This window comes from Schistosoma haematobium, chromosome 4 (genome assembly GCF_000699445.3).
Source record: "Schistosoma haematobium chromosome 4, whole genome shotgun sequence".
Taxonomy (NCBI): Eukaryota; Metazoa; Platyhelminthes; class Trematoda; order Strigeidida; family Schistosomatidae; genus Schistosoma; species Schistosoma haematobium.
In genome coordinates this window covers 42,530,281-42,554,633 of record NC_067199.1, presented here as the reverse complement: position 1 = coordinate 42,554,633, position 24,353 = coordinate 42,530,281, and positions in this window count along the sequence as shown.

The window sequence follows — 24,353 nt, the reverse complement described above, 5'->3', positions numbered from 1 at the left end:
ATATTGTAAAGAGAAGGTTTGCCAACTCCATCAGAAGAACATTTCATACACTAACCTTACGGTTGATATCCTTCAGTCAACTGTCATATCTAACCACTTCAATTCACTTAGGAGAGTAAAGAGGATTTGTGGTCCAAGAGGATACTTTTATTTGAACTATGATCTTCAAAAAGACGATGAGTGCTTCATGATTAAAATATCTAACCCAGAAAGTCCAGCTTCGAGAAAATCAGATCATCTCCTATGTAGCTAGATACATTGATCGTTTGATAAGCTTTCTGTCCGAAAGGTTTTGAGAACATTATCCGGTTTGGTTAAAAAAGATAACAGTAGATCAATAAGATCTGTAATTGAGATCCATTTAGTAAAAACAAAGTTGTTACTAATAAAGTCATCCACAATGTCAATAGAAAGCTACGAGAAACAATAAACTTCCGTCTTCTCAGCATTGTTGAAACCTTTGCAATGCATTTACGTCCTGAGTGTATTCATTCGATATTGCCATTAAGTCGCAAGAATATTTGACAAGTTGAATAATGGTTAGCGATAGAATCTGGGACTCATATTTTGTCTTACTTTGAACTCGTCAGCTAAATGTATCCGTTACTGAATTCATTGCTCTTCACTGTTACCATGTATATTAAATTATCAGTAAACATACTATTGATTATCAGTAACAAAAACTGTATGTTTGTGATCAGAATGCTTGGCATAGGAATTTGGCAAAAAAGAACGTTTCGTTGGACAAAACGTTTTTGAATTCACTTAGTATTGTTTACTTGAATCTTCCCATTGATGTTTAGTATTGCAATTGATCAGTTTCTTATTGGCATATGTGTTTACTGTGCGTATTGCTTATTAGGATTTCGTAGCTAAGTGGATAACGCAATGGCGTTTGAAGCAAATGGTACTGTGATTCGAGTCCCAGAGTGAACATCAACTCTGAGATTCAGGTACGTCCAGCTGACGAGTCCCAAATAGGACGAAACGAGCGTCAAACTGGATTCCACTGTCAGCCACTATCCATCTTTGCTTATAAAACTTTGTTTGTTTTAGATCCTAACTGGCGATTTTGCTGTTTACTGTTACAATTATTATTATTACGTGCTAATTCTTCTATGGCATTGTCATCTTGTATTCTTATGCAGAACTGAATGTTCGAAGAATCCTAAAGACTAATAGTTGACTAAGATTTCAGTATCTCTATCCATTCATGTACTAACTTATTAACTATAAATCAGTGATCTAAATTACTGAATGGTTGACTGCATACAATGACCTTGAACAGCTTGCTCAATCACTTTAACGATAAATGTACACCCTATTGATAAACTCCGATTCATCCTCCTCGTTTTCTTCAAAATATGGGAACTCTCACTTTGAATCTCCCTATCCATTGTTAGCGTTTTTTAGCGAGTTGATTTTCTACGGGATGGAGTCGTTAAACCCATGCCTAACCCTCCTCCTTTATCTGGGCTTGGGGCCGGCAGTAACTCTAGAAGAGCTACAGTCGGAGTGTTATCCATTGTAATACTTGTTTAATCTTGCTTTAGAAATATGCCATTTATTGACTAGATTATATTGCCATTATCTTGAAAATGAACCTATATGGAGAATTAAAAAATTCAGTCGATAAATTAACTGTACTTTTTACTACTGTTTCATATATAGATTTTCCGCTTTACATACCAAAAGGAAAATATGAAACAGCTGACTACAAACATTTGAAAACATATCTGAGTTGGTGTAGTGTCAGAAATTGATAAGTTTGTTTCCATGAATACTTTAAATATCAATCAATAACACAATACAAATAATAAACCATAGATTGTGCATAATCAATTCGTAAGTAGTAATGAATGAAATAGGAGCTGAGCAATCAACTAACCATAATGTAAAAATATTCTGATGTGTGCTACTTATATCGACATAAATAGTATATAACACTAGTCAGGAATAGAATGACTGGCAGCAGAACGTCGAGAAGATCGAGGAGGAACAGCAACTAATCAGTATGGAAATTCAGGAACAATGAAGTCTGAAATAATTAATGAACGTTTTGAAAATGAAGAATTTATTGTATGGTTCTTAGATTTTACTAAGATATTTTGTAATTCACTTGGTATTGTTTACTTGAATCTTTTCATTGATGTTTAGGACTGTAATTGATCAGCTTCTTCTATAGAGCTCGTTTGATATTCTTCAGAGTAATAATTAATAATTTTGATCAAATACTTATGAATTATATGAAACCACCAAGAGGTTTGAAATGAAATGAGGCAAATCAGAATTAACAATCAAGAGAAAAAAAGGAAATTTAATAACTGAGAATTAGGAGCAGAGAAGTAGATGGGTAGAATATTTCGAATGGCTCTTGAATAGACTAGCACCGCCAAATCCATAGAAGTAGCACATTCAATCCTCCAACAGATATCCGCGACTGTCGCAACCAATGGTTGGAGACTCTGGGTGACATGGCTCAGAATCGATCACAATTGCGTAGGTATATACACTCCTTATCTTCACTTAAACTTAGATTAAAATTGCTTTATATCTTTCTATGAACTAATTCTTTCTTCCTGTACCATATCCTTATACAAAATCTTTCTTTTATATATTACTACCAGTGAAGTAACTACTTCTATGAATTCGGTGTTCGTCTTGCTATGCTAATGAGGTGTGGTAACTTGGACCGATGCATATATGTGCCTGGTCCCACGTTGTAACTGACTGATTCAATGACTGACACATGATACTTATCATCAAGCACATGAAACAAATCAAAAACGGCAAGACAGAGAGACCAAATAGCATAAAAGCTAAAGTACCCAACTCATATACGGAGGCATCCTATAACCTTATTAGAAAGATTTAGGGAGGAGATGAAAGATATGTTGTCAAGACACTGAAGAATAGTGATTTTAGTAAATGTGAGAACTGCAAAGGAGTCACATGACTGAGGATATCAGGCAGATTTTCCAAAAGAGTATTGCTGAGCCAAACGAAGAATTCAAAGAGCACCCAACTTCAAGATCGAGAACCCGACTTCTGTAAGGAGGCGATATTTGACTTTCTCGTCTATAAGACAGAACAAATGTGCATAAATTTGCTTGGGATTAATGATGAAGGGTTATGATTTAGGGATAATGAGAATTTACCTGCAATATACAGTCTACAGAGAAAGAGTAATCTATTTATATCAGAAGGCTTATGTGGATATTCTAATGATTTCAGTGGTTGGGATCATGAGTCAATTGAAGCTTGACTGCCATGGAAAACCTTGAAGCACTGGATTACCGTTTCGTCCTACTGTGGGACTCCTCAGCAGCGCGCATCCATAATTTCGCCTCGAGAGATTCGAACCCAGGACCTATCAGTCTCGCTCAATTTCGTGGATTGGTTGAAATTAGACATTAACACCATTGGATGCCGGACGGCTCCGCGGTGTAGAGGTTAAAAGCTTGCGCATGCAACCGATAAGTCCTGTGTTTGAATCTTACGAGACGAAATTGTGGATGCGCACAAATGAGGAGCTACATAATAGGACGAAACAGTTTTCAGTGCTTCCAGGTTTTCCATGGTGGTCTAACTTCAATTGACTTATGATCTCAACCATTGAAATTAATCTATTTATTATGGTTAACATCATTTTTACTGTACGATAGCCCAAACAGTTTATGTTATCATGTTAAGCATTATGAACGATGTACAAAGATATTTCCGCTTCTCTATTATACGTGATAAATGAATTGTTCTCAAAAGCTAAATTTTTATTGTTTCATCAATAATCGATAATTGTACTGCTGCTTTTCCTAAAAAAACATAGATGAAGATCAAAAATCATGATAGCTGAAAACAAAAACCTTTTTTCCTTCTCGAAATGAAACAATAAGAAGCATAAATAAATTTGATGTATAATAGTCACTTTTTCAATCAGTAATTCATTTATAACCAGTTTCAACACAATGCATGCAATGTTGAGTGACCTAGACTAGTAACGTGCAACTTGGTCGGTAGGATTCGATCTGCACTAAGAAGGATCGGACACACATGACACTGATCAGTACCCAGTGATCAATCATTTGTGAATACAGCTAAGTCCTACAGGAGGTCAGTCGCGGCCCTGATAGCCCAGTGGTAACATTTCTGATTGTGAAGCTGGGTGGCAAAGATTTGAATCCGTCAGAAAACATCAGTTCCCTCAAGAATAATACAGGTACAGTTTACTGACAATTGTCAAGTAGCACGAAACCTGGGTCCAGGATTTCCTGTTGTCCACTTCGAACCACCATCTTATCACCACCCAGTGATCAATCAATCGTAAATAACCAATGGTTTGTCAAGCAGATCTTAGAAATGATGGAATTCTCTCAATAAGTTTTTCCATTTGACAAATAAATTGAATTACTCAACATTATGATGCATTCAGTTTGATAATAAGACGTCTTATACAATATATATTCATTGACTTTCAAAGAGAAGAGAATTGATTATCCCCAATGGATAGAACATATTTCTCTTAATCTTAATATCAAAGATTTTACTACGGAATTACTTTTGTTATTCGTAACAGTGTCAGCTAGATCAAAATCTAATTTTAAAGCATGAAATTTATTTTATTCATACATAAGACCTAAACTGTCTTATTATGGATAAAGGTTAAATGTTATAGCAACTATCCTAAAACCAATTTCGATTAAGATTCAATTTGGTTAAGCCGTTGTGATTAACATACGTAACAGACAATGTTATTTATTTATTTATTTATTTATTTATTTACTTACTTACTTACTTACTTACTTACTTACTTACTTATGCCTGTTACTCCCAATGAAGCATAGGCCACCGACCAGCATTCTCCAATACACTCCGTCCTAGAAATTCCTTTCTAGTTCCATCCAATTGTTGTTCATTCTTCTCATATCTTTCTCTATTTCTTAGCCTAATGTTAATAAACACTTGTGTCTTCTGGATGATGATTGTAGTAGTTCTGCAACTTTCCGCTCTATACAGTAGAACTATTTTGACATTTGTATTGAAAATTGTGACTTTCATGTTGGTTGACAGACAGCCGTTTTAAGTTCCAGATATTCTTCAGTTGTAGATATGTTATTCTTGCTTAGCCAATCCACACCTTTACATCTGCATCAGATCCACCGTGTTTATCAATGATGTTGCCCATATATATAAAAGTTTCTACATCTTTCAAATCTACTCCGTCAAGTGTGATTCGATTGATACATTCTATGTGTGTGTGTGTGTGTCGGAGAATCTTACTTTCCACTTTGTATATGTTGAGACGTACTGTTGATGAGGTTGTACATCTAATATCTATTTACAGAATCATTTACAATATAAAGATCCAATACAAATTTATCAATCATGTAAAAATTCTTATTTTCAAATTTTCTTTTCTCACCATAGAAATAAAGAAAATTGTTAAAATATTCTATGCAAATTTCTCATTAAGGCAGCAACAAACAAAAAAAAGAAATAAAACATGTTTTACAAATTTAAATTTTATTCATCAGTTTTTTTGCTTCTTTTTCTTTTTCTTCTTCTTTTTTTTCTTCTCAAAATTTGTCGAAAATTATTCGAAAATTTTGTCTCCATGTAAATGTAATTGCTTAACGGATCAAAAACAGGAAAAAAAGTGTAATCAGAATGAAACATGATGTGTTAATGTCATTGTAGAAAAGTACCAAAAAAGTGTTGTTGTTGTTGTCGTTATTCGTGGTGGTGGTGGTGGGGTTGCAATTGTTTAAACATGACATATTCACCTAATATTTAAACAATGATTTTGTGTTTGCTTTTTTTGAATCTAATTTTTCCACTCATTTGGCGGTATATATTTCTTATTTCTTTTATTAAAAGGGGTTGGAAATATTTAGCGGACTTTATAGGATAAGATGACACAATGAGGAAACCACTCAACTCTGTGTCACAAGGTAAGCACTCATCGCTTGGAATCCTGAAGGCTAAATAAAGGAGAAGAGAAAGACGAAAGAAGAACACATTACACCGAGAAATGGAGACGGACATGAGAAGAATGAACAACAATTGTATAGAACTATAAAGGAAGGTGGAGGACAGAGTGTGTTGGAGAATGCTGGTCCGTGGCCTATGCTTCATTGGGAGTAACAGGCATAAGTAAGTGAGTAAGTAAGTAAGTAAGTATTCAGGTATTTCAATTTCCAGTATCGTAGGCAAGCATTTCTTTACTTTATACCTTCATTTTCATTAGAATTTAATCCAATAGATAGTAATATATAACGGATCTGCAGATTCATTAACAAAATATTCATCAATTACAACAATTTGTTTTACTAATAAATGCATATGTACATCCCAGTAACTAATTTGTAGATGTGTTCCCAGGATTTTTATTGTGATGCGATCAGTGACCTTCAAGCGTGTCATGCATTGTGCATATATTATCAGACACAATGGATTATGGTCATAGGATGTCGTGAATTGACTGAATTTAGAAATAAAAAACGTTGATTGTAAACTCAGAGGTTCTGAGCTGGATCTCTGGTGTAGTTGGTAATAAGCACTGGTGAGAAGTGGTATGCTAATACATAAGGACTATGCACTGCGGCAAAAATATAATTTATTAACGTACCAATCACGTATAAGATAACAAGTCTCAGATTTTGGCGCGAAATTCACTCATCCATTTGGCTAAAAAGAGTTTTAACATTATAGCTGATCAAAACCTTAAATCTAATTCCAACTGTAAATCATAATTCCAATTCCTCATGCAGGTTTATAACCCTCATTTGGTCCTAGTTATTAGATGGACTCTGTCAAGTCACTTTAGCGTCGCTTAAAGTTCGTACATAAATTATAGTCTCACCTGCAATGCTTCTTGGTTCATGATCGCTATCTCGGTAAAATTAAGCGATAATGTAGATGATCTTTGAATTTTTATCTTCTTCATCTTAAGGTGTGCATATCACAATGAAACCTTCTATGACTTTTGGATTGTTGTTGTTGCATTCTAATGGTCAAGAACACAAGTAAGGTCAACTAAACGTACGAAATTAAAGAAAGTCTTGACAAAACATCAGAATCATACATTCAGTACTTTATTTGCGAAATTCTGTAATTTGTCTTTCACATTCTGTTTGATTCTTCAGACTGACAATTGCTTTCTTATTCCGTTACTGTTTCCTTCAAGTCAACCTTCATAACCTTCCGCTGCCAGGTTTTCCAATTCCGATTGGTGCTACATACTACTTATATCTGTCGATATAAGCAGCATACATCACAGTATCACCTTTGGGCAATTAGATACATAAATATCCCTTTGACTGAAAAGAATTACATCAAAAGGAATACTCTTACGTCCTCAGATCACAGTGATATCTTCATTACATGCTTTATCTGAATATAGACCACGGATTATAACATTTATAATTGGAATTTCTAACTACTTATAATTGTGGATCACCAGACCAAAAGAAACTCGAACATGCCGATTTCTGACAATTTAAGTAACTTTTAATAGTTGAATTTATGAGTCGATTCAAGCTAGACCACCATTAAAAGCCTGGAAATACTGGAAAACTGTTTCATCCTCGTATGGGACTCCTCAGCAGTGCACATTCACTATCCCGCATGCTTAAATCGACTCACGAATTCAACTATTAAAGATTATTACAATCTCTACAAACCCTCATTCTTATCTAAGTAACGTCATGTGTATTTCTCTTGTGTGTATAATTTATATTTGGTAATATTAACACACTGATTTCTGACGTAATAACTTTGTCATTATTTTTGTAATTCTTCTATTTTTGGTCCATCACAGTCTTCTCCAATAGGACTCAATCGATATTACATTCTAGCATCACCAATAAATCATCTTCGATCCTGAACTATACTTGACATATATAGTGCAGGATTAGTTCATATTATTGATGTTTCGGAATACTGATGTTAACGTCACTGATCTTCATTCTCTTCCCAGATACAATACATCGTCTAATGGATCCACGGAATCAAACGGATTGTGAAGTGTTATGTCTACTGACTGAAGTTCCGATTGGTTACTGGATTGAAAATAACTAAATTTAATTAATTTATTTATAGAGAAACCAGTTTCATAGTTATTTATTTTGTAGAAAAAATGTATCTACCTCAGTACAATGGAAGATGGTCGCGCGATGTCTTAGATTAGTTGAGCTTAGATAATAACACCGTTGGATGCCGACCGGATCACTAGTCTAGAGGTTGGGCGTTCGTGCGCGGGACTGAAGGCCATGGGTTCGAATCACGCGAGCGGGATCGTAAGTGCGCACTGCTGAGGAGTCTCACAATAGGATGAAACGGCTGTCTACTGCTTCCAGGTTTTCAATGGTGATATGACATCAATTCGTTCATGATCTCAAACTAAAACCTAATGATCTCCACAACACTATACTGATAAAAAAAAAGTGAAAAATTAAACAGTAAACTGGAAATGACACACACACATACAGAAGATAAACAATCCAACCATTTCGTTACTCATTTGGTTTAATTAAATAAATAAATAAATAAAGTATTCTATCGATTAGTAATTCAATGAATAGAAATTTTAATTTTCAAGGTTATCTCTCTCGATGGATATCCGGATGTATATTTCTACCTTAGGGATTTTCAATCATCAAGGTCATTCTGGTACTTGAAATAATCGGTTGATTTCAGTACATGTTCTATTAAAGACATACAATTGATGGAATAATCAAAATAAACATTTGATTAGCAGGCAACAGAAAAAACAATGAATTCTAACTAGTTGATAGGTACACTCAAGTGTGGTGAATAGTTTCACTAATGAAATATTCAATAATTGAATTCAATGAAGTTCATACTATTTACAGATAACTGACCTTAATTACATAATCTTTAGTTGCTCTATTTGTAAAGATAGACATTAACTATATGCTTCGTTTCTTTAAAAATAAGTGATAACCACTTCCAATGAGCGTAATACAAGGAGGAAATATAGTAGTAAAAGTGAACTGTAATGTCAGTTAAGTTTTCTTGTAATATTGGATAACATCAGTCTAAAAACTACTTAAAACTAGGAAAAGGTAACAGTTCTTTTGTTTGTGTTTTCGAACTGTTAAACACTGCACATCCACAAACATAACAATGTTCGAATCCAGTATATACACTTACGCCTGTTACTCCTCGTGGAGGAGCATAGACCAACCACAAGCACACTTCATCCAATCCTGTACCAAGCATTCCTGTCCAGCTCTTTCCAGCTGTTATTCATTCTTTTCATATCTCCTTCTATTTGCCAACGAAGCGTGTTATTTAGCCCTCCACTCTTCCGCTTCCTTTCTAGATCACAAGTTAAGGCTTATCTCGTGATGCAGTTTGATGATTTGCGTAGTGTATGTCATATCCATTTCCATCGTCTCTTCCTAATTTTCTCTTCAGTTGTAAGCTGGTTTGTTCTCTTCTACAGTAGGCTGTTTCTGATGGTATCCGGTCAATGTATGTTGAGTATCTTTTGTAGAAAACCGTTTATAAATACTTTTGCCTTCTTGATGATGGTTGTATTAGTTCTCGAAGTTTCAGCTCCGTATAGTAGAACTGTCTTGACGTTAGTGTTGAAGATTGTGACTATGATATTGGTTGACAGTTGTTTTGAGTTTCATGTGTTCTTCAATTGCGGGAATGTGGCCCTTGCTTTGTCAATCCTCCCCTTTACGTGTGCATCTGATCTTCCTTGTTCGTCGATGATACTTCCCAGGTATGTGAGGGATTCCACATGTTCCAGAGTTTCGCGATTATGTGTGATTGTGTTGGTGTTGTCCGTGTTGTATTTGAGGATCTTGGTTTTTCTTTTGTGTGTGTGGAGGCCTACTGATGCAGAGGCTACTTCTACACTAGTTGTCTTCATCTGCATTTGTTCGTGTGAATGAGTTAGGAGGGTTATGTCATCTGCGAATTCCAAATCCTCTAATTGGTTCTAACTTGTCCATTGTATTCCGTGTTTTCGCTGAGATGCCGTGGTCTTCATAGTCCAGTTGACCACGAGAAGAAAGAGGAAGTTAGAGAGTAGACAGCCTTTTCTGACTCCGGTCATTACTTGAAATGCATCTCTCAGCTCTCTTCCATGCACGATTTTGCTCTGTAGTCCATCGTATGAGTTCCGGATAATGTTAGCAAAAAACACTAACCAGTACATACACATCCAGTTACAATTACAGTACCATTCGATCAATGATTCCAGGTCAAGATCTAGTTACTTTATGATCAATTAATACAATCCATGGTGAGAATATAATTTATGGACGACCTTTGAGCGACCCTGAAGAGTGACCTTGAGAGTGAACACCTGATTAGGACTAAATGAGGGTTATAAAGCAGTTAAATTTCTCATTTATAGTTGATGACTAGGATTCAAAATTAGATTTAGGGTTTTCGTCACAATCTGACTTCAGTTATAATGCCAAAACTCTATTTAGCCAAATGAATTTCGCGCCAAAATCTGAGACCTGTGATTGGTCTGTTCAAAAATCATAATCTCACCTGGAAATCAAAATTTTCAGTCATTGAATGATAGATAGAAAAGTTTCATCATTTCATATATTGATTTATTTTGTTTACTGAAACAGAACAAGATTACTGAAGGAATTTTTTCTTCTTGTTGTTCAGACCGATCAGTACATATCATGCAATTACTTCTTCAGAATACATTTTATACTACTGAGCAATGTTTGTAATGTTCGTTATTACGTTAAGCCTATATACCTTATTCCAGCTTTTTGACATGTCAATTTATCCTTCCTTGTAGAGTCACATTTTGACCTTGTTAATTATCCACTTGTCAACCTTGACTGTTTTATGTAAGCGTATGTATGTGCACTTCTTATCCTATTCATCACATATCTGTAACTTATTTTTATCTGGCTATAAATATTGATTAACGCTTGATTAAATGAGAGTTGGCTCACACACCTTCTTTACTGCGCGTCATTTCGTTTCACTCTCTTCTATTCGCTTAATCCACCTGATTATCTGTCCAGAACTACGGTTGTACAAAATATACATATTCAAAACATCTATTCTCGTATTTAATTTATTTAATTCCGGTATTCACCAACGCGATCCAAGTCGATAATAATATACTAGGATAGCCGACATATATATTCTGTCAGCAAACATTCGTACGACCTAATTGGAGTCAGACCCCAGAACACAAAAGTGGTGGGCCAGTCGACAGCATCATCCAATCTGCATGACGACAAAATAAGAGGCCACTAAATGTCATATTAAATTAAAAATGGCGAGACTATAATTTGTGCACGAACATTGAACGAATTCTAAGTGAACTTGAGAAATATTAGCCAATCAGCAAAGTCAGTATAGAGTAAAAGTATATTATACAAAATCAAAGAGATAAGGTGGATACACTTCTTTTACATCGTTCAAAAACGTGTCAAGGTTAGAAAGGGGTTCAGAGGTTCTGAAATCGCAATGCATGCAGTAGGGGAAGTCATCAATATGGCTACATAATAGTCGGCCTCTGGAGCCATGATATGTTCGCAAAAACTCTTTCAGCCTCGACCACATAGCTTCAATATTGTTTGTGTGCACTCTGAATGATGGGTCCACAAAATGCCAATTGTGGATAACGACACGATGCACATAACCGAGTCTATGTAGAAGTCTGTACGCTCTCCACTCATTCGTATATATTGTGGTACCTGGCTGCAGCCAGTTTTACTGGTGCTTTCATTATCCGTAATTTGTCTTAGTTAAGAATTATATATAGGGTCTTCATCATGAACTGATATCAGCTATAATGACAAAACTCTATTCAGCCAAATAGATAGAAGAGTAGCTCCAAAATCCGAGACCTGTTATCTTGTACCTGATTGGTTCGTCCATAAATTATAGTCTCCCTGTTTTGTGTGTTATAGCCGCCTATTTATCACGTTTTGTATAAAATCCGCTGTGAACTGATCGTACATTAGCATCAGGTACTGGAATTAGCACTGTGACCTTGGAATCCCTCAAACGCTTCTGATTGGCTCGTCCATAAATTATAGTCTCGCCTATTTATCATTTTAGTTATCTTCTATACAAATGGTGGTTACGAAGAGAAATATGTTGTTGATGTATATCATTATGAAGTGACATTATCCTAACCATGAATGAAGTTAAAAACTAACCAAAACATGATTTATTCAACTCATTTATTATTCACGTAGTAGTCATGCAACAATATTGATTAAAGTTGCGTGTTCCTAAGAAGAGAACCAAAAATTTTTAAAAAACATTGAAAGGGGAAAAAAATGATATACAATCCCCTTTATTCTGTCAGTATCTCAGTGTAGTTTAGTATCTTATGTTGTATTATGAATTGATTTCAGTTGAAATTGTCTAGTTCTTTAATAAAATCCTACTTCAGAGTTTTAAGTAAAAGTACCATGTTCTGAAGAAGAAGAAGAAGAAGAAGAAAGAAAAAAAGACCGAAGTGCTTTTGTTGTAACTTTAAAAGATGGTTTGTTATCAATTGATTTATTCGCTAATCAAAATATGACTTAATCCATCTTAATGTTATGGTAAACTAATGATATTCCATTGGTATGAGTAGCCTAGAGTTCTTATCGCTCCTTTGTTTGCCTAACCCATCCAGCTGAGTCCAGAACGCCAGTAACAAAATCCACTATGCGAATTATTTATCTCAAACATACTTGGTTTATACACCAACCAAACAGATCACATCATGCCATAAAATAGCAAATAACCTATATACAAGATTGAGTCCAAAAGTGGTTGTGAACGTGAGAGACTGTAATTAATCAACTAAACACAACTTAAAAACAGTGATAATAATCTATAATTTCAATAATTGAGGTCATGAGTCAGTTGAATTTAGACCACCATGGGAAACCTGGAAGAACTGGACAGCCGTTTTGTCCTATTGTGGGACTCCTCAGCAGTGCCCATCCATGATCCCGACTCGCGAGATTCGAACCCAAGACCTATCAGTCTCGCGCGCGAACGCTTAACCTTTAGATCACTGAGTCGGTCGGCATCCAATCGTGTTAATCTCTAACCTCAACCAACACACGAAATCGCGCGACACATCCACCATTGTCTTCATTAAGTTACTAGCTTCAATTGACTCATGATCTCAACTATCGAAATTACTATAATATCCACAATATAACTTAAAATGAAGTTTATAATAAGAGGAATGTAGATGTACATAATCTAGCTACTGAACAGTTATACAATAGGAATATGTATATATAATATAAGTTCACTAATAGTTCTCAGAAGTTATCCATAATTTAATCTTTATTAGGATATTATAACAGTTTTAAATTTAGTGTCACATGGTATTGTGATTGTACTATTATGGGGAGTGGTATGTAATGATAAAACAACTATTCAGTGTTTTATAGATTTTCTCTAGGGTATATTTCATAAATTCAATTCAATCCTGATTATTTCTTGGAGAAATATTCAAAAAACCAAGTGAAATGCTGATAATACTTCAAGTGATACAACGACCTATTGAAATTGTATTGTGAAAATTGATGAAAACTTTGTTATTTGTATATCAATTGGTCATCTGTTGTTTGGTGAATTACTAATAAAAAGGTTTGTTTGAGGATTTTCGATGAGACTATAATTTATGGACGACCATTGAATGACGCTAAAGTGACTTAGAGAATGTCCATATACTAATTAGGACCAAATGAGGGTTATAAGCCAGTATAAGAAATTAGAATTAAGATTTACAGTTGATGGTTAAAGGTTTAGGATTTTCATCACGAATTGACATTAGCTAAAATGTCAAAAACGCTCTTTAACCAAATGGATGAATGAATTTCCCGTTAAAATTCAAGACTTTTTATCTTATTTCTGATTGGTTCGTTCATAAATGATAGACTCACCGGATTTTCTTTGAAACTCGTTCAGTTATATGATACGTAATGAAAACCATTGAGTATGAGTGTCAACTCATTTTCGTCGTTACAATGTCATTTCTTCTCTTTCTTATCAATTATGAATGTTCTGAGCATCAATTAAAGATAATTATTAGAAGATATTTTACACAATGTAAGATTTATGTTATTACATCTTATATATTGCACAAAATATGAAAACTTATTCTCCTAATTTTAATTCAATAGGATCTATTGTTTGGTTATGTGATTCGATTTTCAAGCAATACAATTAACAGTCTCAGAGTGATCATTAACTCTCGGATGCAGGTACATCCAACTGACGAGTCCCAAATACGTTAAAACGCGCGTCCTAAATTCTACTGCTAGCCACGATCCATCTTTGCTTAGAATGATTGTGACTGAAGGCTATGTCGAGGTAATCCCCATAGGATGTGCATATATGCCAATAAGAGTGAGATTGATCAATTGTAGTCCTAAATAACAACGGGAAGATACAAGTAAAACAACATCAAGTAGATGTAATACATCTAGAATTTGAAAATCTAATTAGCTTTGTGCAGCCTACACGTATACACAGAGAAAAAAAATAATTTGGCTCCATGTTTGTATTACACAAATAAATTTTTTTTTTAAATCTTACTTTTTCTATTGTCTAATCCACATGAAAAATCAAATCCATTTCTTTATTCCTCATTTACAACACAAAACATGTTGTATAACAAGTTTGTAAAAACAGAAAAAAAAGAGGAAAAATATAATCAAAAGTAAGAAAACAATAAAAAAAACATTGACATGTTGCGTAATATCGAAATTATTAAATAACAATTTTATTATGTTTCTTTTTTCTATATAGTCACCCCCCCCTGTGTTTCTATCTGATCTTGTTGTTTCCATTGTATCATTTTGCATACTAAGCCACCCCTTCTTCATTATCATCATTACTACTATCCTCCACTTAAAGATTACATTCAGTTATCATGTTTAAAGTAATAATAACAAGCTTGTTATAATATTCCATTGTATTAAAACATAAGTATCAATTCAATTGGTGTTGTTTTACTTGTATCTTCCCATTGTTATTTAGGACTACAAGTGATCAATCTCTTTCAGATTTGCATATATGCGCGTCCTATGCAGATTACCTCGATATAGTATTAAGTCACAAGCTTTTTAATCAAAGATGAATAGTGGATAGCAGTGGATTCCAGTTTGACACGCGTTTTGTCCTACTTGGTACTTTTCAGTTGGATATGCCTTCATCTCAGAGTTGTTGTTCACTCCAGAACTCGAACCCAATACCGTTCACTTCAGACGCTATTACGTTATCCACTTAGCTACTGAGTCCTAAGCATTAATGTTTTACTATTAATATAATAACAATAAGGATGCATTATCATTGGTTTTTTGTTCTCATCTCTGATTATTCTTGTTTGAAATTATTCTCTACAACGTTGTAAAATTTTATTGTCTATTTGATTTACAAAGAAATCATAGACATATATTAAACATTGAATATCTTGTATACCGATGTTTGACAAAAACTAAACATCCATAATAGATAAAGATCTCTCTCGCCCCCCCCTTGTTTCCTTTTGTTCTGTTTTTGTTTTTTTCTTTCAATAAATAAAAGTCGTTTTCCAGACTTATTGTATTAATTCATGCGGTATTTTTGAACAAAAGAGAATATTGGAAGTTGTCAAGGGGGAGGAGGGAGGTTGAACGAATTCAGAATCAATATTATCTACAATATATAGTTGATAGCATAAAGTAAAAAAAAATTTTCATTTTTGTATCTAACTATGTATGGCATCTGCTCAATAGATTTATTGGTGAGACTATAATTTATACACTAGCCAATCAGATTTAGGACAATAGGTCTTGGATTTTGGCGCGAAATTCATTCATCCATTTGGATAAATAGAGTTTTAGCATCATAGCTGATATCAGTTCGTGATGAAAACCCGAAATCTAATTTCCAACTTTAATTATCAACTGCAAATTATAATTATAATTCATCATACACGTTTATAAACCGCATTCGGTCCTAGTTATTAGGTAGATAACTCCGTCTGTAGCTCTTCCAAAATTACTGCCGGTCCCAAATCCGGGCAAAGGAGCAGGGTTTAGCATGGGGTTAGCAACCCCATCCCGTAGAAAACTAACTCGTTAAAAAAACACTAACCAGAAAAAAAAAGTATACTCTCTTAAGGTCAGTCTGGTATTGCTCAAACGTCGTCCATAAATTATAATCTTACCGATTTATTTATTATGAGTTCATTCTTTAGTGATGGTTTGTTTATTCCTATTCCTGAGCAAACCTATACTTGGACGAAGAACTTATACAATACTAACCAATTCATAACTGTTTCTCAAATGATTTAATCTATGACATGACACTATCAAACCATACGGTCATAATTCCAATGATCCATATTTTTCAATCAAAAATATAATGTAGAAGTTAATTATTTCGTCTTTTACTTACCCTTCTCTATGATTTCTTAATTGAACTTCTACAATTTTTTGAAGTAAGGTGTGTCTGTGTCTGTGTCTGTGGTTTTTATGATACATACAAAGAAAAGTTTCCTAGTGTATGAGATACTTTATTGTTCAACTAAGTTAATGTGTAGTGTCGGTTATTAAGTTAAGCCCATATAACTTATTCTAGCTTTCAGACAGGCCAATCTATTCATTCAACTTGAGTCACATTTTGACCTTGTTAATTATTCGCTTATCAATCTTGATTGTTTTTGTATGAGCTTACCCGCCATCTCCGCTGCGCGTCATTTCGTTTCGATCTCTTCTCTTCGGTTCTCTGATATTTTGTCTGGATCAAAGATTGTACGAAGTTATACGTGTTCGAAATTCATTCTCGTATTTGACTTCTTTAATTTCTATTACTCACTAACGCGATTTAAGTCGATAATAATATACAAGGAATGGCAATATGTAGATCTCCACAGCCATCATTCAATAACGATCATTTTTCCAATCTCACTGGAATCAGATTTCCGGCCTCTAAAAATGTACGTAATATAGAAACAATTGCAATAGCCTTCTTCAATAGCTTCAAATCGTTAGTTATGTACACTATTGTTCATTCTTATGGTTAATCACAATAATAGGCAAAATGATTAAATTTACTAATCAACGAATAGTAACCAATATCAAATTTGTACAATTCCTAGTTGTGCCTGCTCTTATTATCATTTGTGATGTACCTGTTAGCCTTGGTCACTTAACAACAGGTTTGTTACTAGGGAAACTATATACTGTAGATGAGGTTAAGCAATTCTGAAAATCACTCAAAAATATGTGTAGGTTTTGGTACACGATTTGGTTTACTATTATTTGAAAACAAGAATCTTCAGATTAAAATATAATGGAACATATGAATGTACTTTGATGGTTTTGCAAGTTTTCAGAATTTATAATCAGATTGATTTTTAGATTATTACAGATCATATCAATAAGAAAATTCACTCATCCTGAAGGGAGACCAACATGTGTTTGGTTGTTTTGTCGAGCTATATGCACTTTCAAAGACAATTTCTCATATTTTCCTCAGAAGTTTTTGTCTGGAAGCAATAGATGCATTGTTGAGATAGCCTTTAGAGGCTATGGTCTGTAAACCATGTTAATATAACATCTACAAAGTTGGAAAATAGATATCCCACACTCCGATATGGTTGATAAAGTTCGATGTTTAGCACAAGTCACTTGGTTTGTGTGTGAGCTGTGATGCTGTCCGGGTGCCCAGACCGAAGCAGGTGATTTTCTTAAGGAGCCACATACGGAGCCTTTGACCTAAAGGTCTGATCGATAAGGCAGTGGAGCAACACCAGGAGATGCAGTCCCATGGTAGCCGATGACCAACAGTTGGTTCATACGCCATCTGTTCCTTCAATATCCTGGAGCTCGTGTGCACCACTGGTTTGGAATCGTCCTATTGTGGGACTCCACGATCCCGCCTCACGAGATTCAAATTCAGGACATATCAGTCTCGCGCGCGAACGCTTAACCTTACACCACTGAGCCGGAGGGCATCCAACGGTGTTAATATCTAACTTCAACTAGTCCACAAAATTGAGCGACACATCCACCATTGTCTTCAGTGAGTTACTATCTCACAACAGACACGGTTGAACTCCACTGGTCACTGCTTCTCATTAGAACTCCAGGAAATACATCTTGAATCCGGTCACTAGTGAGCTTAGCTGATTAATATAAGAAGATGTTTTTGTGGATATTATAGTAATTGCAAAATTTGAGATCATTAGTCAATTGAAGCTTGACCATCATGGAGTTGACTATTGATCTCAACTATTAAAATTACTATGATATCCATAGAAACCCCTTCTCATAATAATCGTTTTATTCAATAATTAACCCTAAAAGCAAACTTTATATCTATTATCTAATTATTTATACTATTATCCAAGTGTCTCAACTTGATCAATGAAGTTCAGTGATTTAGATTAATGAATACAAATAAACATGACATTATCTATTTGTCTTTGAGCATGCTAATATACATATCCCTTATCTATTTAATGCTGACTGGAGCGTCTATGATTGAACCTAATTGTAATGAGCAAGACTATAATTTATGGATGAACCAATCAGATATAAGATAACGAGTCTTGAATTTCGGCGGCAAAATTCATTCATCCATTTGGCTAAATAGATTCTTGGGATTATAACTGATGTCAGTTTATGATGAAAACCTTAAATCTAAATCTCGAACCTTAACCATCAACTGTAAATGAGAATTCTAACTGGTTTATAACCCTCATTTAGTCCAAATTAATGAGTGTCTATCCTCAAGGTCACTTTGGCGTCGCTCAAAGGTCATAGTTTCACTTTTCAATGCAATATACAACAGAAGAATGATTATTTCGTGTAGTTCAGTTGTAATACCAATGTTATTCTTACTAAATGATGATAGAGCGAATGTTTATTCTGTATAAATCAATAATTGCTTCTTCTTTTTCTCAATAATTTCAAAGTTTACCTTAGTAACAAAATTATTTAAAGGGGTTTCAAAGATGTACAATGTTAATGTGTGTCCAATCAGAATGACTGATAGAATGAATAGTGATTGGGATGATTTGTATATTGCAAATGAATTAAAGAGTAAAGGATTTATGAAAATAACATACTAGGAATGTGTGGATTTGTGGAGAATGGGTTAGATTATAAATGATATTTATCACAGATAGGAAGTAGTTCTGTGATGTGGTTTACTTATATCCACATAAGTAGTATATAACAATAGTCAGGAATAGAATGTATTTCAGTAGAAGATCGAGAAGGAATGGAAAGTAATTTGTATGAAAATGAATGAATAATGAAATCTGAGACGATGGATTGATATTTACAAAAGAAACAATCATGTTTGAGACATTGGTTTGATATTTTGCAAATAAAGTATTTACTGTATGGATCTCACATTTTAGTGATATGTTCTGTATTTTCGTGTTCAGATACATCCTATTGTCCCCACTCGTGTTTTCGTTCACTGCAGTTGGAGATATCATTGAAAATCGTAAGGTTATAGACAACACTATGAGACACTGCAGTAGTGTCAACTCATGACTCCGCTTGTAATCTGGCTCAAAAGTTGCAGGTTTCATCATAAGCCCTTGACATCTAGGCCACTGCACTGAGATCCACAAAGGAGAGTCACAATCATACAAAATCATTATTCAGCTTTTTGTTACACTCGCCTTCAGCAGTGAAACTGGTCGCCGTGTGTACATCGTTGAATTGTTCTAGGAGAGTTTCCTTACTGGTGTCCTGATCTATGATAATGAATGTGTCGTCGATGTAGCGGCAGTATAGATCAAGCTCCTTAATAGTTTCATCAAGTGGTCCATTTTCAAGCCTTGCTAGGAAGAGATCAGCTAAGATGTACACTGAATGTCCATTTTGTCTTCAACAATACTTATTATAGACAAATAGAAGGGATAGCCATGAGCCCACCTCTAGGCAGGAATTTAGCTGATCACTTCCTAGCAAAGCTAGAAAAATCATTATTGACTACAATTTTGCTATTTCCCATTATAACCTCGGTTATTCTTTTTGAAGAAATTCGCTAGTGAATATAAGATTATATTTTTCTGTCGAGATAGGTTTTTGGAATTTATTTCAATCTGTAGGTGACCAAAATCACCTATAAAACACTAGATTTTTATCAATTCAGTATTGTTATTTGCAACCTCTGCATCAGTAAGCCGCAATATATTCAAAGGAAGACGCAATATCCTCAAATCAAACACGGACAACGCCAACCCAACTCTCGAAGATGTGGAATCCCTCACGCACCTGGGAAGAACCATCGATTAACAAGGAGGATCAGGTGCAGACGTAAAGGTGCGGATTAACAAAGCAAGGACCACATTCCTACAATTGAAGAACATATGAAACTCAAAACAACTGTCAACCAATATCAAAGTCACAATCTTCAACACTAACGTCAAGACAGTTCTACTATACGGAGCTGAAACTTCGAGAACTAATACAACCATCATCAAGAAGGCAAAAGTATTTATAAACGGTTTTCTACAAAAGATACTCAACATCCATTGGACGGATACCATCAGCAACAGCCTACTGTAGAAGAGAACAAACCAGCTTACAACTGAAGAGAAAATTAGGAAGAGACGATGAAAATGGATAGGACATACATTAGGGAAACCACCAAATTGCATCACAAGGCAAGCCCTAACTTGTAATGCTGAAGGGAAGTGGAAAAGAGGAAGGCTAAAGATTACAGTACGTTGGAAAATAGAAGGAGATATGAAAAGAATGAATAACAGCTGGAGAGAGCTGGAAATGATTGCTTGATACAGGATTGGATTAAGAGTGTTGGTGGTTGGCCTATGCTCCTCCACGAGGAGTAACAAGCGTAAGTAAGTAAGTTGTTGTTTGTCATCATACAATGTCATTAATATGTAATAACCACTTTCAGAATGCAAAATCTAACAAGTATGGGAATTATCATTTCTGATCTAAATAAGAGTTAACATTAGATCATTTTAATGATGTCTCATTGAATCGCTGGTAAATCAGTAACACGAACAATTATAATGATAAATTGATAATAATCAATATTTCAGGGATATAATATAAGTGTAATGTTAATTAGGAGTCAAAAGTCTGAATTGATTATGTCAACATCATACAGATTAGTAGATAAAAGAATTATCTCACTATTAAACCAAATAGTTACAGTGTTATATTCAGAGATTTATAATGACTATATTTCTGAAGCTTGTCTAGTTAACTGTATCGAAAAGAAAAAATAAGATTATTTGGTAAGTCTTATTTTCAACAATTGAATAATACACATTAAATCTATACAAATATTTATAGTGCCCTACAGAGACAGCATCGTATGGACGACAGTGACCTTACTTACTTTACTCATGCTGCTCCCAATGGAGTATAGGCCACCACCCAGCATTCTCCAAAACACTCTGTCCTGAAACTTCCTTTATAGTTCTATCCAATTGTTTTCCATTCTTCCTTCCGTTGGTTGTGACCTTGCACGAACTTACGTTTGCTCAGTAAATCCGCTTGTACTCCTTTGGTACGATCCCGGTATTCTTTCGATACCACGAGATCACCAACAAATACACTTAGCTACAACCTTCAATTGCCTTCTGATATTTTGGCACGCAACTTTCCTGTAGTAGTGATCATAGTCAACCGCGACTCGACGCCACACTACAGATCTATGGGGTTTTGTCTAGTCAACTATAAAGTGATTAAGACAATCATGAAAAATACCTAAGAAGAAATGTTACAGTGTAAGTAGGGTAGGTAGGGAAAGGCTATATATAGATCATTATTACTTTCTACGACTGTAGTAATACATGTTTATAGTGAAAAGGAAATGAATACATTAATCAAACTATTAAAAGCCATACTGTTACATTAGAATTTATCATTAATAGTATTGGCTATTGTTTTTCTTTACGGTTAAATAGTTAGTTTAACCATTCAACATTGAAATTAATACAGTTTCTATTAGGAACTATTCAATGAAAAATAAACAACATCCATATGTATCTGATGAATTCAACTAGAAAAAGTTTCACATGAGTAGTAAAACTATATAAGTTAAAAAGTGATATTAGGTGATCGGTTGGAAGTAATGACTAGTGAATACATGTTGAAATAAATTTCGTGTTAGTTGACAATTATCAGTAAAGAGATATGTTTTGAGGAAACTGATGTTACCCATACAGATCCAATTTACATCTCACGCAGCATCACACGCAAAAATGATACTATTCAATAATTTCAACAGTAACTAAACTAATGTAAGACTCATATATTTACACTTTGCGTTTAGTGAATAGTAAACACAGTTATACTAATCTAGTCGTAAATACTGGTAGAAATAAACTAATCGATTCACACACATTCTCACCAGTTTCAATGACTCCATGTCGTCTCCATTATGTTATACTTTCAATGGTAGACGAAAATTGACGCTGATCGACATGTGCTGTATACTACATATGCAAACAGACACAAGTAGTATGTATCAGGAATTCGAAGTAGAATGCTTACGAGTAGAAGAGTGAAATAAAGAGAAGAGTAAGGAAAACAACGAGCAATCGGAATAACAACAGGATCGGAAGAATGATGAAGTATGTCGACGACAACTCAATGAAAATATGTAAATGATGTGTTTAATGCATAATTTTCATATTTCACTAAGATACTGTTTGCTTGTGCTTATGTCACTCGCTTAAGCCTTCGTTCACTACAAATACATCTCGATGAACACCAACGATTGGAGACGTAATAAGAACGTTCGTTAGTATGTGTATGTGTGTGTGATTAATAGCGTAACTGGAATACATGTTCAAGATGTAGGATGGTGGCTGAATAGTTTAGACACTCACCGATCAGTATGCAGATGATAGATTCGAAACTCCATTCAAATATCACAAAATCACTACTCCATATAAGTTGACATTGATTTTATTTGTAGCGAGTTGTTATTTGTATCTTTATGATATTGGAAGTATTTTCCTGTTACAGAGAAGCCCACATACCGACCTGAATATAAATGACCCTCTCAGTTAAGTATGAAGCTAGTTGTCCTCAAATAAATGCGACTCGTACAAAAGAGAAAGTACAGAGGAGTGTGGTTCAGAAGGGTGCACATCAGTAAAGACAAGTATCAAAGCGGCAATTTAATGGTGCACTGTGTTTGTTAATTCTGTTTACACTTGTAAATTTCCATTGGATGATTAATCTAAGATCGATCGGTCGCCATCATCTTTCACAACCACCTGTTGTGATTCCACTAGACTGTCGAATGCGGCATCATTTCCTGTCACTTGCAACTATATTCAATACCGAATCAAGCCATTTTAAAACGAAGTGTTTGTTGTTTTCTATTCATTTCTTACGAATCATGCTCTCATACTTACACACTAATTGCAGTAAATCTTCCAGTAGTGATATAATGCTAAAGGTTTTCCTGGTAGGTAAGTTGATAATCTCCCAATAACTCACTAAACTAGGATTGGTTAGATTAGTTCGTTTATGTCTCGTGCATGAACAGATATAAATATTGACCAAATATATCACATTATAAAGTGCTTGATGTTTCAGCACAGACGTCACTCCCGTCTTGCATGGTAAATTTCTCAGTGTGAAGCAAAATAACAACAATTCTGTGTAGATCCGATAACTTATCAAATGCATGTTGATGGTAGTGTTTCTGAATATTGTCAATTGAAGTTCTACTGATCGGATGTGAATAAATACCAAATAGGCTGAATAGGCTGTTAAACTAAATCATGTGATGAACTCTTCGTGGAGAAGCTAAACATGAGTGATTCTATGATTGAAACACAAAGCTAACAGATAATCGGAAGATTTTGTGAATCGACTCCTGTCTTAATCGTGACAGTCTTATCGAGTAGTCTCACCTTTGAAAAGCAGAGCTTTCTAATGCTCATTTCCGTTGAATTCTATCACGAATTAACCTTGAGTGAGTTGTCACTTCCAACCAATCGATATGAATTTTGACCGTTGAGTAAATGTGCACTAACCATGCTACAAATGAATCAACACTTAGCAACTAGACAGTATCATTAACATTCACACATAACATGTTACAATTGAAAGATGATTGTATTTCCTAATGACTGAATTGAGAAGTTAGTCGATGCAATTGTACTTTAAGCAAAGCAATCAAGCCTGTTGGTCTCGAAGTTGGGCATCTACGGAATCCTTCATTCTGTTTAACAATACCCTGTTTAAGACTTTACCTGGTTTCGAGAGAAGAGTGATGACTCTGTAGTTCTCATATTTTCTGAGATCACCTTTCTTTGGTATCATGATCAGGCGTCCTTCTCTCCAGTCTGTTGGTACTTGTTCTTCATGCCA